The sequence below is a fragment of the Triticum urartu genome, chromosome 7A, assembly GCF_056163025.1.
Source record: "Triticum urartu cultivar PI428250 chromosome 7A, HENAU_Tu73, whole genome shotgun sequence".
NCBI classification, from domain to species: domain Eukaryota; kingdom Viridiplantae; phylum Streptophyta; class Magnoliopsida; order Poales; family Poaceae; genus Triticum; species Triticum urartu.
The window spans coordinates 176,431,609-176,450,989 of record NC_141879.1 but is presented as its reverse complement, the minus strand read 5'-3'; the positions used below and the strand labels follow the sequence as shown (position 1 = coordinate 176,450,989).

The window sequence follows — 19,381 nt, the reverse complement described above, 5'->3', positions numbered from 1 at the left end:
GTACGTCGGCTTGCTGGTTGCGTTGCCGCCATGAGCAGGTTCATTTCCAAGTTCGCCGAGCGTGCCCTTCCCTTTTTCAATATTTTGAAAAAGGCGGGCCCGATGGAATGGACGCCAGAAGCCGAAGCAGCATTGCAAGATTTTAAGAGGTACTCTCCTCCACGCCAATACTAGTTGCGCCTAGGCCACAAGAACCGTTGCTGCTATACCTGGCGGCAACGAACCAGGTGGTCAGCGCCGCGCTAGTGGCGCAGAGAGATATTGATGACGAGGTGATAGCAGCGACAGAGCCTGATGGCGTTGGTGCAGAGATGACACAGCCGGTTGGAGTCCCACCAAGGAAGAAGATGGTGTAGCACCCGGTCTACTTTGTTAGCTCCCTTCTGCAGGGGGCTAGATCAAGGTACTCCGGTGTGCAGAAACTGCTCTTCGGCCTTCTTATGGCCTCGAGGAAGCTGCGTCACTACTTCCAGGCGCACGAGATCACCGTCGTTACTCGCCTCCCTCTGCAACGAATATTGCGCAATCCAGACGCAACAGGAAGAATTGTGGAATGGGCACTAGAGCTGTCCAGCTTTGGCCTCAAGTTTGAGAGTACCTCGACGATTCAAAGCCGAGTCCTAGCGGAGTTCGTTGCAGAGTGGACCGCGACGCCTGATGAAGAAGCCCAGGAGACTGCTCTCCCCGGCAAGGAGGCAAGCGGCGACTGGATCATGTACTTTGATGGAGCTTTCTCCTTACAGGGCGCCGGGGCTGGCGTACTGCTTGTCGCGCCCACCGGAGATCACCTCAAGTACGTGGTCCAGATGCACTTCCCCAGGGAGGTATCAACGAACAATACTGCTGAATACGAGGGGTTGCTTGCTGGTCTTAGGATCACGGCAGACCTCGGAATCAAAAAACTCATTGTCAGGGGCGACTCGCAACTTGTCGTCAAACAAGTCAACAAAGATTACCAAAGCCCGTTGATGAAGACCTACGTCGATGAAGTGAGAAAGCTGGAAGAGCGTTTTGATGGTATACAGGCGGAGCACGTTCCCCGAGCAGAGAACGACATCGCTGATTACCTGTCAAAGCGCGCTGCCCTCAAGCTACCTGTGGAACCAGGTACCTTTGTGCTTCAGCTAACTCCGCCATCCATTGATCCATCAACAGAGCAAAACAAGAGGAGGAAATCAGGGCCCGGCAAGTACTTTCCTGCCGAGCTCCCCAGAGCCGCCGGCAAGGATGTTATCGGGGACACTGAGCCCGCCATGGGACGGCTAGCTCCGGCGGAGCGTCAAGCTCTTGCCGTCGAGACAGCCGCTCCTATAGCGGAGGAAATGCCTTTAGTCCTTGCCATCGAGCCCCAGGCTCCAGTGTGGGCATAACATACCGTCCGATTCCTCCAAACTGGGGAACTTCCTGAGGAGCAGGAAGAAGCGGAAAAAGTAGCCCGTCGATCTGCTATGTACCAGTTCGTCGATGACGTCCTGTACAGAAAGAGATCGAACGGCGTGAAATTAAAGTGTATCCCTCGAGAGGAAGGACTGGGGCTGTTGGCGGAGATACATGGAGGCATATGTGGATCCCACATAGGGTCAAGAGCCCTTGCCGGCAAGTCATTTCAGCCAGGCTTCTTCTGGCCCACTGCCCTCCAGGATGCGACGACACTAGTCACCAGGTGTGAAGCGTGTCAGTTCCATTCAAAGAAGCTTCATCAGCCAGCTCAAGACCTTCAAACCATTCCTCTCTCCTAGCCCTTCTCGGTCTGGGGACTCGACATACTAGGCCCTTTCCCCCGCGCTGTCGGGGGCTTTGAGTACTTGTACGTCGCAATCGACAAGTTCACAAAGTGGCCAGAGGTGGAGGCAGTGAGGAAGGTCACAGCTCAGTCAGCCGTCAAATTCTTCAAGGGACTAGTGTGCCGTTTTGGTGTACCCAACAGGGTCATCACCGACAATGGCACACAGTTCACAAGCCGCACCTTCATGCAGTATACCCAAGACCTCGGCAGCAAAGTCTGTTCCGCTTCTGTTGCTCACCCACGAAGCAATGGTCAAGCTGAGAGAGCAAACGCTGACGTACTGCGAGGCTTAAGGACAAGGACCTTTGACAGGCTGCGCAAGAGCGAAAGGCGCTGGATTGATGAGTTGCCGATGGTTCTTTGGTCGATCAGAACGACGCCAAATCGAGCCACCGGCCAGACACCCTTTGCCCTAGTATACGGGGCAGAAGCAGTTCTCCCTACTGAACTCATATACGGGTCACCTCGAGTGCTCGCTTATGATGAGCTTGAGCAAGAGCAACTGCGGCAAGATGACGCAATGCTCCTTGAGGAAGATCGTCTTCGGGCGGCTGTGAGAGCAGCACGCTACCAGCAAGCCTTGCGCCGCTACCATAGCCGCAAGGTCCGTGCCCGAAGCTTTGAGGAAGGCGACCTTGTTCTTTGGCGCGTTCAATCGGCCAAGAATACCAACAAGTTGACGCCGAAGTGGGAGGGCCCTTAGGGTGATACGAGTCACCAGGCCTGGCGCAGTCCTCCTGGAGACCGAAGATGCCGTTCCAGTGAGCAACTCCTGGAACATTGAGAATCTTCGCAAGTTTTACCCGTAAGGCACGGCTTGTCGGCCCCCCCGGCAAGCCACCTTTTGTACAATCCTTGCCGATGAGGCATGTAACCCTTTGTACAAAGCCAGGCGCAGACCCTGAGCATAAGTAAATGAAGCGCTGACGCCCTAAGTGATAGCATGCATGCTAGGTCAAGTCTCATCCTTGGTTAGGGTTGATAGTGCTTAGCGGCGGCTAACCCCTAGCTTAGAGGTCGAGTTTGCGTCTCTTTGTCTTTCTTTGGTCTTCTTTGGTTCGCAAGACACACAGATATCCTTGCCAAACCACTTGAAAAGAAAAGGGGAACAGACTGGCATCTAGACCCCGGCAAGCCAGTATTGCCGGGGGGCTACAAGAGCAAAGGTTCACCCACGGCAAACCAGGGTTGCCGGGGGCTGCAGACTCAGATAAGTTTTTCATCCCTTATCATGCATCTCCTTACGGACCGAGGTATGTGAAACCTCATTTTATCCTCAAACTACCGTGCTCCCCAGACTCTAGGCCCTAGGGCCCATTCCTGGGAACGAGTTTTGGTCGTAGTCACAGCAACAAAAGGATAGAACGAGGAGCCTAAACCCACTTCATCCCGGCCTCCGCCAAAGGCGTGAGGAAGATCGAGCGAAGTGGGGAAATGGCGACGCCTCTTGCCGGGCAAGGAAATGTTTATCTTAAAGATATCAAGGATTTATTCCTTGTCGTGGTTTCCACCCGCAAACAAATGACCCGGCAAGCATCCCTTTTTCATTAAAAACATCCCACTCAGGTACAGTCCATAGGGAATGAAAAACATGAATGATGGGATTACAAGTTTTAAGTTCAACAAAGGCCCGAAGGCTTACAAACTAAAAAGACATAAGGTGCCCGTAATCTCTTTTTTGTCCCTCTCCTCAGGAGGCAGGTCAAGGAGGCGAGAAGGGCAAAAGAAGCACCTAGGCGAGCTACGGGTGGCAGAAGACACAGAGAGAACATCTCGGTGGCCGTCCGAAGGCTGGATGGTGATGGCGGCGCCGGAAGCAGAGCTCGAAGACGAGGCGGCAGGACGTCAGCACGCATCGAAGGCGTCGGTGCCCGCATACTCCGACTTGACGGCCTTGCCGCCCACCCTCTTCCTCTTCCGTAGCTTCCCAACGCCAGCCGCCCAAGGAGACGACCCCGAGAAGTTCAAGGAGCCGGCAACACGGATGATGGGGTCGCCGGTGCCGCACGGAGCGGCACCCAAAACCTAGTTGGACCCATCATCCTGCCGCCTACCACCCTCGTCGTCGCTGCCGCTGTCCTCCTCGTCACTCCCGCCCGAGGAGGAGTCTTCACTATCAGAAGAGCTCTCTACACAGCACCTTGTACGGTCCCAAAGAGCCCGAAGACCTTGACGGAGAGAAGGCCTCCATCCATCAGCTTAAAATGGAGAGTGAGCCCCTCCGTCAAGCTGTGGATATGAGCAAACGTCTTCCATCCACGATGAAGATACATCACGTGAGGAGCGGGGAAGTCGACGCGGACCAGCGTGCCACTGATCCCGCAACCCCTCATGTGCAGCCGCAATGACTCCGGCGGATCCAGCTCCATCTCCCGCGCAAATGGAGTCGGGAGTCGAAGGCGACGGCCGGCGCAGCCTGACGAAGAACTCACAATGGTCATCCCCAACATGGCCCTCCATTGGAGGAGGAGCTGCTGGCGGAGGCGAGGCCGGCACGCCACCCCGTCCTCCTCTTCCCCGAGCGCCCCGGCCTCGCCCACGGCCTCGCCCCCTCCCCCTTCCCCTCACGGCTGGCTCTGCCACCGCAGGCGTAGGAAAAGGAGGGACGCATTGCCGAGCGGCGACCCTCGCCGCCACCGTTGAAGGACCGGGATTCCCTCTCTCCATGACGGATGGAAGGGAGGAGCAGAAGCTGAAGGAAGAAGAAGATGAAAGAATGCGGGACGCCATCCCCCCTCTCGCTCTTTATAAAGGATCGGGGTTGGGGCTCGGCCGCCCCGCTCGGCCAATCGAGATACGAAAGGCGCAGGGAGCTGGGACCGACCCGCCGCCCCAACCAGCGATGGACCGGTTTCCCACCTCCACCGTTTGCCACCCCAGGCGCATGGGAGACATGTGGCAGACGTGCAGAACCGAGGGGACGGGTGAGACGACCTCTCCCCACCCCGTGATCGTGGGGAGTGGACGCCTTGAAGACCGCGCCTTAGCCCCATTCAGTAAGTGGGCCGCGCCTCCACGCGTCCCTCCGTTTATGGGGAAGGCGCGAACGGCCCCTTTACTGTGATATGACGCATGCCCGCGGGAACCAACCCCACGCATGATGCCCACGTCACGCCCACCTCCCCACACCGTGCCACACGCGGGAGTCGTGGGAAGCGTAGCGCGCGAAGAATCTTACCATGGTAGAAACCGCCCCGCCTGCCCGCGCACCATTTCTGGGCCTGGCCCAACAACGCGTTGCACTTATGTGTGGCCCAGGCCCGGGGGCTCCTGTCGGTGTACAAAAAGAGGGGTACACTTTTTGTACCCCTATAACCGTGCACGGGCTGTCTGAGCCACGGGCACCACCACACCAAGCACGACAAGGGAGGTGAGCCAGGGTAAGACCGAAGCTCAAGGGACCTAGAACGACGCCAAGGCCAAGACCACAAAGAGAAAAGGGGACGCAGCGGACTCCCCCGGCTAGATCCTTGCCGGGAGACAGTTTTAGCAACCCCGGCAAGACCCTTGCCGCGGCCACTCGCCCCACGCCTACGGAGCAAATCACCCTTGAGTCCACTGCCCCCATGGGGCTAGGATTCGGGAGGCTTCCCCATAGTGGCATGCAGATCTTTGTGAAGATATTCAAGATCAGATGTGCACTAAGAAGACAACGACCCTTAGCGAGATACTAGCCAAGGAAGACCACAAGACCCCCGGCAAGCGCCTTGCGGGGAACAACGGCGGGCGCCACGACAAGACCCTTGCCGGGGCCCCGGCAAGGCCCTTGCCGAGGACGTCTACAGGCCACCATCAGGCCCACGCCAACCAAGTTTCCACCGCAGTACCCATGCAGCTGCCGACCCAACCAGCTGGGCAGGCACCTGCGTGGCGGCATGCAGATCTTCGTGGAGACCCACCACCGCGCCACCTCAGTTGCCTGCCTGCCTACATGGCACCACGGGCATCGCTGGCCAGGGCGCGTGTCTACGCGAGGAGGAGCGGCGATGGACAAGACAGATCTCTCCCCCGTCCCCGATAAAGCAAGGACACCTAAGCAAGACGCATTAAATGCGCCTTGTCATGTAATGCGAGGGATAACCTCGCATCACTGTACCCTTTCCACCTCATGTGTGCCACTGTGGCAACCCCTTTTTCTATAAAAGGAGGCCCGAGGCGACCAGGAGGAGGATTCGGCTTTGTGGAGCTCCTCACGCCCCATAGCTAGCTCAAGAACACAGATATACAGTCCACCAAAGCAGGAGTAGGGTTTTACGCATCCTCGTGGCCCGAACCTGGATAAACGAACCGTGTGCTACCTGTTTGATCCGCTCTTCTCACGACCCGCGCCCCGCTAACCGTAGTAGGGATTCTTGTGATCCCATAGGTGTCGTTCCCACCGACACATGACGGCCAGGAGGAGCGAAGAACAAGGGGCGCCGAGGGCGCGGCGACGGCAGACGGTGGCGAAAGCGTAGGGAGGAAGGAATGAGAAGTGGCGATTCTGAGATTGGGGAAAGGCGCAAGAGGGGAAGGCAAAGTGAGCAGCGCGCCCGCGGTTATTCCCTTTTACGGGGAAGGAACGGGCCGCCTCCTTTTCTTCTCATTAACTGTGACGCGACGCATGTGTACGGAGACCAACCCCACGCATGCCGCCCATGTCACGCCCACCTCCCCACGTCGCGCCACTCGCGCTAGTCGTGGGAAGCGCCGCGCGTGAAAATTTTTATCGCAGTAAAAACCGCCCCACCTGCCCGCGCACCGTTTTTGGGCCTAGCCCAACAACGCGTTGCGCTTGTCTGTGGACCAGGCCCAGGGGCTCCTGTCGGTGTGCAAAAAGAGGGGTACACTTTTTGCACCCCTATAACTGTGCACGGGCAGTCAGAGCCGCGCCCACGACCACACCCAGCAGGGAAAGGGAGGTGAGATGGGGTAAGACTGAAGCTCAAGGGAACAGGAGCAATGCCAAGGCCAGGACCACGAAGAGCCAAGGGACGAGGCGGGCTCCCCCGGCAAGATCCTTGCCGGGGGGCGGCTTTAGCAGCCCCGGCAAGACCCTTGCCGCGACGACTCGCCCCACGCCCACGGAGTGAATCACCCTTGAGTCCACTGCCCCCATGGGGCAAGGATTCGGGAAACGTCTCCGTGGTGGCATGCAGATCTTTGTGAAGAGACATTCAAGATCAGATATGCACTAAGAAGATGACGACCCTTGGCAAAATACCAGCCAAGGAAGACCACGAGACCACCGGCAAGCGCCTTGCCGGGGACAACGGCAGGCGCCGCGACAAGACCCTTGCCGGGGCCCCGGCAAGGCCCTTGCCGAGGACGTCTACAGGCCGCCATCAGGCCCACACCAACCAAACCTCCACCGCCGTTGGCATACAGCTACCGACCCAACCAACTGGGCAGGCACCTGCGTGGCGGCATGCAGATCTTCGTGGAGACACCACCACCGCGCCACCTCAGCTGCCTGCCTGCCTACATGGCACAATCGGCATCGCTGGCCAGGGTGCGTGTCAACGCAAGGAGGAGTGGCGACGGACGGGACGGACTTCGCCCCCGTCCCCGATAAAGCAAGGACACCTAAGTAGACGCATTAAAGGCGCCTTGTCATGTAATGCGAGGGATAACCTCGCGTCACTGTACCCTTTCCACCTCCTGTGTGCCACTGTGGCAACCCCTTTTTCCTATAAAAGGAGGCCAAAGGCGACCAGGAGAGGGATTCGGCTTTTTGGAGCTCTGCACGCCCCATAGCTAGTTCAAGAACACAGATATACATCCACCAAAGCAGGAGTAGGGTTTTACGCATCCTCGCGGCCCGAACCTGGATAAACGAATTGTGTGCTATCTGTTTGATCCGCTCTTCTTTCAACCCCGCGCCCCGCTAACCGTAGTAGGGATTCTTGTGATCCCATAGGTGTCGTTCCCACCGACAACGAGGGTTCACTGGTTCGGTTGCGGCATGAGGCTGCCGTCGCCGCAGAATAACAGGGGGTGTGGGTGAGTAGAGGGATACCCTAGGCCAGTGGTGGGAGTAGTAGGGGGCGGTGAGGCCTCCGCGGCATCACAGCCGGCCACGAGAGGCAGGAGCAGGCGGCATGACCGGTGCTGCTTTGGGCGGCTGGAGCAAGAAGACCAGAGGTTGAAGAAGCACTATGGTCGTTGGATGGACATCGTACAGTCACTGGAGCGAGAATCGTTCATATTGACTAGGTTGACAAAGCCCTCCGTCCTCGTCAACTTAGTAGGCCCACAAGTCAGCCACCCACTATGGTGGGTCCCAGCTAGCAGGGGTATTCATTTTTTGGTGCGTAATAAGTAGGCACTTCCTTGCGTGCGAAGATATAGCTGGTGGGTCCGACCTGTCACAGGGGGGAACGTTTTTTTAGTTCATTTGGTGGGCTGGGTGAAACAATGATGTAGCATCTATGCAGCCCGTTTAAATCCCATTTGCATTTTTCTCGAAATCCGTGGACTTGCTGGGCTGGCTGAAAATATCATGTTGGGCTAGACGGAGTAATGTTATAAAAACATAAACACATGATTGCACGTCAGTAAAATCTTTGCAAGCTTATGTACGCAATCACTAGGAGTTAACTTGCCAATTTATATATAAACAATTATTATTATTATTTTGTAAGAACTTTCAACTTACAAAATAAAATATCATTTTAATTTGATGAGTTAATAGTACGTGGGGTATTATTATTTTTAGGCTAGACGTGGGATAGTTGAGTTGGTTCTAGGGGAAAGTACTGGGAGAAAACTCAGTTTACATCGAAAAAGAAAGTGGGAGAAAATTCAGAGACCTGCTGGGTCCACCTGAGGAGGGGTATATGCTGGGACCAAGGAGATTCAAAGCACGGCAGCCGAGTGAACTAGTTTTTTTTACGGACAAGTGAACTAGTTTACATACATAAGCAAATAGCCACTAAAAAAAGCAATCAGGTTAATGGGTTCTTAAAAGAAATATTTCGGACAAAACAGATAATTACGACACATAGGCTAATGCATGAAACACTCAGATGATAAAGGTGCTTATAAATAGATAAAGTACAACATCTAGACCTTCCTGGCACGGTTGATCATGATGTTGCGGCTGTCCGTGTACTCGTCGGTTACGGGAAGCAGACACGCCCTCATGTCCAAGATCTGCCTGTACATGTCGTAGCATGCGTATGCCTCCTTGGCCGCGTAGGTTATGTAGGCTAGATTCAGAGGTACCTCCCACGTGTTCAGGTCATCTTCTTTCATGTTGGCGTATCAGGGGTCGATGATGGTCTCAGCGAGGTCAACCACGGAGTCCTTCTCCTGCCCGTTGCTGATGATCTTGTATTGCTTCTGGATGTTGACAAGCTTGTTGCACCAGATGGCCGAATCGTCACGTTCTTCCTTCTCTCCACCGTAGCGAAGGTGCAGTCGGCGCTGCCGATGAAACGGGCGAATGCTCCAGAACCTGGTGCAGCCATAGGACTGAGGTGAGGCAGAGCTTCACCGAGTCCGTATCGTTGGTGTACATCACATTCAACTTAGTGCAGCCATAGGACTGAACGGCAAACTCAAAGGGGAACTCCTTGCTGAAGTCCATATCCAGCAGGCTCACCCCTCGGATTGCCATTGGAGTCTCTTCGAGTGAACGAGTGTGTAGGCAGCGGCAGCAGTTCGTTTTTCAGCTCTTGGGGAACTGAATTCAACAGTAAGCTGAGTGTGTACAGGCGACAATAGTTACTACCCCTCCCTCGTCCGCTGCACGCCCGGCAGAAGATGCACTCTCGGCCACACGTCGGTTCACGAGCGGGTCTGTATTGTACTGCAATAGCAGGAGTTAGTGGTCACTTTACTTAAATTTAATTATCTTTAATAGAAATTTATACTTAAAACAAGCAATGCATTCGCTCATTCTATCAGTGCCACAGGATCAACATGCACAACAATTAGAATTATTATTCTCATGACGCACACGATCAGCACATTTGTCGCACTTCCACAAAGATAATACTACCAAGTTTGAATTGTTTGTTATGGTTGTTGTCCTCTGCACCATCATGCCGTGTTTCCCAGCTTGTAAGATTCAGAACCAACAAATAAGATCCAAATAATAAGTACAACAAAGATGCCTACACATCTCATTGATTCCCAGCTTGCAAGATTCAGAACCAACAAATAAGATCCAAATAATAAGTACAACAAAGATGCCTACACATCTCATTGATTCCCATCTTGCAAGATTCAGAACCAACAAATAAGATTCAAATAATAAGTACAACAAAGATGCCTACACATCTCACTGATTCCCAGATTGCAAGATTCAGAACCAACCCATTAGAGCCTTTTGATAAAGTGAATATCGGGATTAAATCCATCTTGGCTAGCCATGTCGTACAATCGAAGAACTTGGCGAATGCTCTTGACCATCACAACATCTGTAGTTGAGTATTCCTGTTTGCACAACATGTTTGCATAGCACAAACAAGGAGACATGAGAGCATGATTTCGCTTTAATAGCGGCCTGCTTGAACTCAACCTCCAGCTCTACTTGGATGAGGTCTGCCTGGAGTTCCATGATTCAATTCATGCGCCTTTTTCTGCAGTTCACCTGAAATGAAGCAAAGATTGCATCATTCAGCTAGCAAGAAGTACTTGCTCTTGTGAGCTGGCAGGTTCTTCTTTTGTAGTTGCACTAAAATTGAGGAACATTAAGGTTGGCTGTCCGGCTCATGTAAGGTGCAACTATAATTTTCTTATCCTTTTGTGCAGTTCCACTAAAACAAACTGCCATTGTGGTGACAGTGACGGCTCCATCTTGCAAAGGCTAATAAAATGTTGCACGAGATTACCAGCAGAACTTGACGGAGATTTTGGAAACTCCAATCACCATTTTGTGCAGTTCCACCAAAATTGAGAGATGTTGCCCACGTGACATTTTAGTTGAACTGCACAAGACACTCATTCCAAAAAAAGTGTTTTGTGTAGTTCACCAAAAGGTCACAATAGCAACAAGGTGAAATGGATATCCCTATCTGCACAAAAAGAAAGAAAGTAAACAGTTGCTGGTCAATAAGAATATACGAAACATATACAAAATGAAAAGAAGCATCTTAATTATGTTCATGGCAATCACGCAAGGACAGTAGAAATTTTAAAACGTCAGCAATGCTTCATGTTACCAGAAGCATTACGATCAACAATGAGATTCCTCAAATATGGGATTACTTTAATGGTGGCATTGCTTGTTTACCAGATACCGTAAATCAATAGCTGCTGAAGAGTTGGTTTAAGGGCATGGGACCGTGGGGACACCAGGACACTCAGCAGCGTAAAGGAGCAACTTACTTATCATACTGGGGAAAACAGCAGGAGTGCCATTTGTAACGCAGTTTAATTGCATCTTATCACTGGAGGCATGAGATTAACAATAACACTGATTAGACATGTCCCTAAGGTAACAGTGTGATCGCTTCATTTTACATGCGCCCTTACATTAACAACAACAAAAGGTTGGTATAAGGACATGCGACAGTGGACGCATCAACACAATGTACCTACAAGGAGGCATAAAGTGGTGATGCCGAGTTTGTTCATGCTATGTGAGGGAAGCAAACCCAATCCTGGAGACCTTGTACTATGTGAGGGCAGCAAATCTAATCCTGGAGACCTTTTACTATGTGAGGGAAGCAAATCTAATCCTGGAGAACTTTTACTATGTGAGGGCAGCAAATCTAATCCTGAGACCCTTTTATTATGTGAGGGCAGCAAATCTAATCCTGAGACCTTTTACTATGTGAGGGCAGCAAATCTAATCCTGGAGACCTTTTACTATGTGATGTCAGCAAATCTAATCCTGGACATACTCTGTTGACTTTTCCACCAGCTGCCACTTTCTATCCTTTTTTCAACCAATAATAGATCTATTCCTTATCCAGTTTGTACTGCATTTTCCCATTATTTCCCTTTTCAACCAAGAGACCTGTTGGGTATCCGGTCTCTACTACTTTCACCATATTATTTCTTCTTTGAATCAAATCCTAGATTCATGCTACAACTTTCCCCCTTTCTTCGTTGTTTGAACAAAGCCCTAGATTCGAATGCATGAAGTAGCTTTACCTCTAATAATACTAAAAATTTAGGTGGCTTTGGAAGAGCTGATGGGAGTAGAAAAAGATGCACATGCAGACACGTGGGGAGCTCAGGCAGTAGAGCAAGGCCGCTTACGAAGAACTTATACCTGAGGGTCGTCGGGATGTCGGTGGCGGCAGGTCGGATCTGCGGACAATACGGCAGGGAGGAAGAAGGGTCGGAGGACCTCCCGAGCCGGCGTTGTGTCGGAGAGAACGGCACGGGCAGAGGATCGAGCCCCTCCGGCAGCTGTGGGTTTCCTCCCTCGGCGGCGATGACCGCGTGAATGATGCACCTTTTAGTCCTCTACACACACCGGCCGAAGGGATCAAGCCGGATCTGTGACCAGCGGTGAGCAGAGAGAAAATGTCGCTACCGCTGTCTTGTTTGTATCTAGAGAGGATGAGAGAATGAAGAGAGCAACCCTGGTAAAGCAAGCGCTCAGGCCCCTGCGTCCATATATAGTGGAGAGATTATCTTTTTTCTCTCCACAACAATTGTTTCAATTTGTGTACGTGGCATTAAAGAAAAGAAACTCTCTATTTAAGGTGACTACTGTACGACTCCTACTTACTACTAGTAGTACTACAGTATTGTTCACTTGTGCTCCCCGCCCCTCCATTCATTGAACAACCCCACGGGTGAATAAACATACAGTAAGTACTGTATTTATATAGAACGAACAAGCTCGAACTATTTTCGCGTAGTTAAAAGTTGAGGGCGGGGCTTTTCCCGGGCAGTACGCGCGGCAGTTTTCGGGTAGGCGGTTTGACAGAGAGGCGAGGAGGGTGAGCGAGTGGGGTTGTGCAATTTGACGGCGCGTTACTGCTGGAAAGACTTGTGATATGACCAGTCACTATAGTCATGAATTACCGGCACTCCGACCGGGGTGATGCCCCCCTTCCGTTCCGCGCTCTAATCCGGTGCGTGACACGTCGACCCGGATGCTGGCTCTCCCACATGTCGGAGTAGTAAGAAGGAGCAAAGAATGATGCGGTATATACTAGTACTATACTACTCCCTCCATTCCTAAATATAAGTCTTTGGAGAGATTTCACTAGGGACCACATACGGAGAAAAATGAGTGAATCTACACATAAAATGCATCTATATACATCCGTATGTGGTCCACAGTGAAATATCTACGAAGCCTTATATTTAGGAACAGAGGAAGTACTACTCAGGTCGGAGGAGTGCGAACCACGGCAGCCCAGTGAACCAGCAGAGCGAACCACGGTAGCCCAGTGAACCAGCAGTAGGAAACAATGTGGTGATATGGCCATAAAGAACAATGTGCTACGGTCCACACTGTAGCATGTACAGCAATACTCCTCTTTGTTTGGATCCCTGAGTTAGAGCTAGTTTGGGTTGAAATAGCCTCAAATTATCGAAACAAGAGGGGTTAGTTTGAGCTAGTTTGCTCTAACCCAGCTAAAAAAACTAGCCCGGTGGAGAGGTTCTAATTGGGTTAGTTATCCTCGGGCCCACTAAAAGAGAACTAAAAAAATCTCCCCTGCCCGCACCAGATCGCTCCCCCCTCTCGCACGACTCCTCTCTGTTCCCCATAGGGCCGCTCTCCCTCTCTCTCCTCCGGCCGCCCTCTCCTTCCGGCCTCCGCCGCCCTACTCCGGCCGCCCTCTCCCTCCGGCCTTCGAAGGTCACCCCGTTCCCCCTTCACCAGTCGTTTTTCTCCCTCTGTCGTGCGCGGCGGCGGCGCATCTACCAGGGAGGTCGCGAGAGGGGTGAGTTTGTTCGTTCCTTCTCTGTCTCATGGCCATATCATTGATCTTGCTTGCTCTAGCGCTAATTCTGATTTGGAAAAGTAGATCCTGATCAAACTTGGTATAGATTTGTGGTGCACGCATGGAATTGTTTGATGCTGCTTGAGGAGGTAATAAATCTTTCTAGAGGCCCAAATATTCAGGTCACCTTTCTAGGTATTTCAATTTCAGGCTTGCATTATTTCTAGAGGCCCAAAGATTCAGTTCACCTTTCTAGGTATTTCAATTTCAGGCTTGCATTATTTCTAGAGGCCCAAAGATTCAGTTCACCTTTCTAGGTATTTCAGTTTCAGGCTTGCATTATTTCTAGAGGCCCAAAGATTCAGTTCACCTTTCTAGGTATTTCACTTTCAGGCTTGCATTATTTCTAGAGGCCCAAAGATTTAGTTCACCTTTCTAGGTATTTCAGTTTCAGGCTTACATTATTTCTAGAGGCCCAAAGATTCAGTTCACCTTTCTAGGTATTTTAGTTACAAGCTTGCATTATTTCTAGAGGCCCAAAGATTAAGTTCCCAGTCGGCGGCAAGCGGCCCTGCTACCCATGCCGGTGTCGACCTCAACTCGCAACGGCCGGCGTCTGAGGGGTTCCCGGGGCTTGGGCTCTATAGAGCCTTCCTCCAGAGCGACGATGGCGAGCTCCTCCCTCGGTGCACGAGGGGCTCCGGGCTCCCTCCCTATCATGAATGACTTCCGTGATGAGTTAGCTCATTCTTTGTTTCATGAAGTGTTTTTTTATTTTGTGAAGCTTGATTGACGACTTGTATGTTTAAGTGGGATATCTCATTTGTATGGGCAAAGTAAAAATTATCATGTTTTGCATGCTTGATTTGTATATATGGTTCGTTTATGTCAATTATGAGCAGGAGGATGCCACAGAAGAGCCGACCACACCAAGAGGGTGCTTGGATCCAAGGGACTTATTTTAGTCTGACTAAAAATAGTCTCTTTAAGAGGCCAAAGTTCCAAGCACCCCTGACTAAAGAGGGGCTAAAACTAGTCTTGAGACTAAAAAAATTTAGTCAGGGGTACCCCTACTAAAATGTGGATTAGTCCTCTCTCTCCTCATTTAACTCCTCTCTTTAACACAGGCGAGTTCTGGATTGGAGGGTTTGGAGGATAATAAATGCTCATTAACTTGATTTTAGTCTCTTTAGTATTTGGATCCAAGCATGGGTGAGGCTAGCAAGTTTTAGTCCCACTACTTTTAGTCATGGAACTAAAACGTATCCAAGCACCCTCCAAATCCGGCAGGAAATAGGGTCCAAAGTAGTCAAATGATTGAGATAGAGCATTTATTGTCAATCTAACCCTGCCATCCATACACCTCTTTGGTTTAGAGTTAGTTCAGGGTTAGAATCTAACTCTAACCTCTAACTAAGTTAGAGTTCTCCTCGTCTCGGTTCATCACCATCATACTTTCCCCATTCTTGTGTTTTTAGTATCCTGCGAATCAAAGAGGCCCTTTTTTGTGGGAAAAATCAAAGAGGCCCTTAGATTGGTTTCGGTCCGGTCATTTTTTATAAAAGTGTTATGTCCAAAATTTAATGAACGTGCTCTGGTTTCCACGAAAATAATCCAGTTTCATGTAGTAATTCATTCATTTATTTATTCTTCCGCGGGGGGTTTGCATGTAATTCGTGAGGTCTGAAATGTAAAGTACCCCGGCATATGCTCCGAGTCGTGCATGCACTACGACCCAGATGCTCCATGTCCCACATGTCGGCGAATGGGAGCACGTGGAAATAGCCTAGGAGTACATATAGGAGGATAAATGCGTGAAATAATATGTACTGTGAAGCGTAGCCGCGGTTCGAAAAGGAGACCTAAAGTGATGACAGCTATAGGTTACACGCACCCAACTAGTGGTACTAGACATACGACTAATTTTTCCCTCAAAAAAAAGAGGCACAAGTGCTCAGTACTCCTATTCTATAAACACGAGTCCCATCTGACAACAGCGTCCGTGCTACAGCTAGCTCTCCTCCCTCGTTTCTCTCTTCTAATTCTAAACTCAGCCGACGCCCGGTTGGCGGGGTGGGTTTGCTCAACTGCGGCCCCACCTCACAGTGAAAATGTTATGACTGCAATAAAAATGCCATATACTCCCTCCGTTCATAAATATAAGCCTTTTTAGATACTATTTCAAATGGAATACAACATACAGATGTGTGTAGACATAGTTTGGAGTGTAGATTTACTCATTTTGCTCCGTATGTAGTAGTCACTTGCTGGAATCTTTAGAAAGAATTATATTTGGGAACAGAGGGATTACTATACTAATAAAACATTAAGGCCACGAGGCGATGTAGTGCTGGTTACAGGTGGCAAGACGAAGAGATGCATCCATTGACGACGTCCTCGACTCAGGGCGCCGGCCCACCGAACGGCGCCTAAGTAGCAGCGGCTTTCGTGGCCAGGTCGACGTGCTTCTGAACAATGGCGTCCAAAGATTTCATCACCATGGAGGCCGATGAGGGTGTCAGGCAATGAGGAGCCTGGGCGCGCGGGCTGGAGCAGTACGGCAAGGTCGTCCACGCGCTTCTTGACGGTGGTGAACTTGCGGATGGAGTTGACCATCATGTCGTTCATGTGAGAGGCGAAGCCGGTGTCGGCAAGGGCTATGATGCCTACGGTCGCCAGCACCGTCTGGAAACGTTGCACGGTGCGGAGCCACAGGCCGGCGCCTTGGATGATTTGGCACAGCCGACTGCCGCTCGCGTCCATCGCGTCCATAGGTGCTTGTGGCTTCTGGTCACTTGGTCTTGGATTGGAGTGAGCAGTGTTGCGCAGAGACTTGGGAGTAGATGGATTGGAGTGGTGGGGCGCCTTTATTATATGAGAGTCCAAACTCTGTTGCATTCACATCGTGCTGGCTCTATTCTGCTTCTCTAATTAATTCCCTCTACATGTAATTGAGGATGCATCATTGACCGTTCAACGTCTCGGGAACCGCTACCCTCTCCCTCCTTGGCATTCAAGCACCTATGTACCTGTCGACGACGAGGTGCCTATGGTGACTTCGTAAATTTCAAGATGATAGTGTCGTGCGTGTGTGCGTTCATAGGGGTGAGTGTATGCGCGTGTATATGATCGCTTGCGTCTGTACTGTGTAAAAACATAAATGTATGTCAAAAAGAGAATAGTCAGTATACTCAATATTGTGCACCTCGGAGAGGAAAATGATAGAACTAGCACGTATTTATTTACGGTGGAGATTCACTCATTTTGCTCCATATGTACTCCGTCTCGGTGTAGTCTAGTCACTTGTTGAAATCTCTTGAAGGGCAAATACTCCTTTCTAGTTTACAGGGCTATACTAGCAAGTAGTTGTACGTACTAGTACAACAGTGGGCTCACATAGCAATTTTGTCTCATGCAAGAGCCTGGCTATATGCGTGCTACAATGTTCGCAACTACAGCGTTCGGTTTGCGCTTGGCTCTTCGCCTCTTCGAGAAGACGAACAATGATGTTACTACTACTGCTTCTACAGTGTCGAATCCACTGTTGCATGTCCGTCCACCGCGAGCGGGACGGATAGCTTGTTGTAGAAGTACTACTAAGCAAAAGCTTGTTTTCGTTTGCGAGCAACCGCACGCATGGCCGAGGGAGAAGGCGTGTAGTAAAATCAAGCTTCTCCTCGTTGTACGAGTTGACGCGACACATCATAGCACTGGCCCCACATGCTTGCCTCTAAACTTGGTTGAAAGACCCGCAGTGTACAATATATTTGCTGCAACCTCTAACATTTACCCACCCTAAATTAAGATATATGTGGCCGTATGCATCGTTCTGATGCAGAGGCCGGGGAGTCCCCCCTTTTCAAAAAAACAAATTAAAATATATATTCTTGTCTTGACCAGATGAGCGTGCAAACTACAATCACCAGGGTGTCAGGTAGGGCCAGAAGACTATTTTTTTTAAAACTTTGTGACGGCCACATAGCATGGAGCCGACCCCTACGATTTTAAGCTTACAGGCATGGTACAGGCTATCCTAGAATACTCTACACATGAAACTGCCACACGAGCGTCCGGGCTGCGCTTGGCTCTTCGCCTCTTCGGGAAGTCGAACAATGATGGAGTATTACTGCACTGGAGGAGTACTACTGTATGCTTCTGGCCATCTGACACCAATTGAACTGCTACATGTCCACCGCGTGTGGTAGGGAGAGCGTGTAGCGAAAGCTTCTCCTAGTCTTGCCAGCCACCACGCTCATGGGCGAGGGAGGGACGCGCCTGCCTTTGCGTGTATGACAGGTGGGCCCGACAGGTGTGTGGCCAACCTGTCATACAACCAAAGGCAGGTGCAGTTAAGTCCGCGAGGGAGAGGATAATCAAACTTCTCATTGATGTACGAGTTGACGCGACACATCAAAGCACTGCACTCGATATATTTCAATAATATGCGTTTACCGATGCATTAATTACAATGCATGCATGCATGCCGTGACTCTCCTTTTGATACTTGCATGTGTTGATTTAATGCACCTTGAAGTAGTATAAAATATTTGACAGTAAAGCTTTGTAATACCCTGGCCCAAGTCGAGAGATGGTTGTGCACGAGGAGGGCCAAATCATGCAGACCAAACAGGACCCGACGATGGAGCTCTCTAAGGTCTCGACGGACCTCACCATGCTCCACTGCCCCTTGTGCCTCCGCCCCTTGACGCCTCCAGTGTATGAGGTTCGAATACACCTCGTCCGTTCGGCTGATTGAGCAAGGTGCAGGTTTCTTGATTGATGTGATGTTTGATTGATTTCTGTAGTGCAAGGGAGGGCACCTGGCCTGCGCGGACTGCCGCGTCGAGCGCCCCAGGAACCAGCGGCAGTGCCAGAAGTGCGAGCGCGGTGGTGGCTTCGACGTGCGGAACATGGCGGTGGACTCCGTCCTTTCATCGGTGAGGGTGGAGTGCCCGCACGAAGGCTGTGGGCTCTACGTCACTTACCACAAGCTCGCTGATTACCAGAGCGTGTGTCTGCTCGCGCCCTGCAAATGCCCCATGCCCGTCTGCGGCTATGAAGGCCCACCGCCGGTGCTCTACCACCACATCAGCACCGCGCATCCCATGCCCGTGCACAGGATCCAGTACGGCAAGGTGCTCCAGCTGTAAGTGCACTGTCGGAGCCACGACTCTTGCTGTTCGCGGAGGAGGACCGCCACGCGTTTTTCTTGGTCGGCGGCGTGCTCGACATCGGCGCGCCTATAACCGTGTCGGTCGTCTACCTCAGAGCGGGGGCATCCCCACTGCCGCACTACATGGCCAAGCTGTGGGCGAACGGCCCGCCGGGGGAGCCCAAAGGCACGACCGATGCCGTCAAGGTGGAAATGGAGGTGACAAGCAGCAAGGATCCCGGTGACGTCGAGGTGTAGGAGCTGACCTTCTTGACAGTTCCGCCCAAGCTGCTGGCCGGGGCTAAGCTTGTGTCCCTCCACATTCAGATTGACAAGCTCACGTCCTAAATGTTTCTACAGTGCCCTTTGTTTATCTTAGTAATATGCTAATATAGGGATTACCTTGGTCTACTTTAGCTTAAGAAATGGTGGGTTTTGGTGGCGATGCGGCAATTACTTCGACATCAGATCGGTAATTTCCAACAGTCGAACGGATATTTTGTGTTTGTTGGATATAAAGTTCCTTTGGACGTATTTATTACCCAAAATGGATAAAAGGAGATGTATGTAGACGTATTTTAGTTCTAGATACGTCCCTTTTTT

At 51.3% G+C, this 19,381-nt stretch overlaps 1 pseudogene; it reads left to right on the top strand.

Annotated features, from left to right (window-relative positions):
- Nucleotides 1-18,214: 18,214 nt before the first annotated feature.
- On the top strand, nt 18,215-19,126 carry LOC147958852 (E3 ubiquitin-protein ligase SINA-like 4; annotated as a pseudogene).
- Nucleotides 19,127-19,381: the final 255 nt, after the last annotated feature.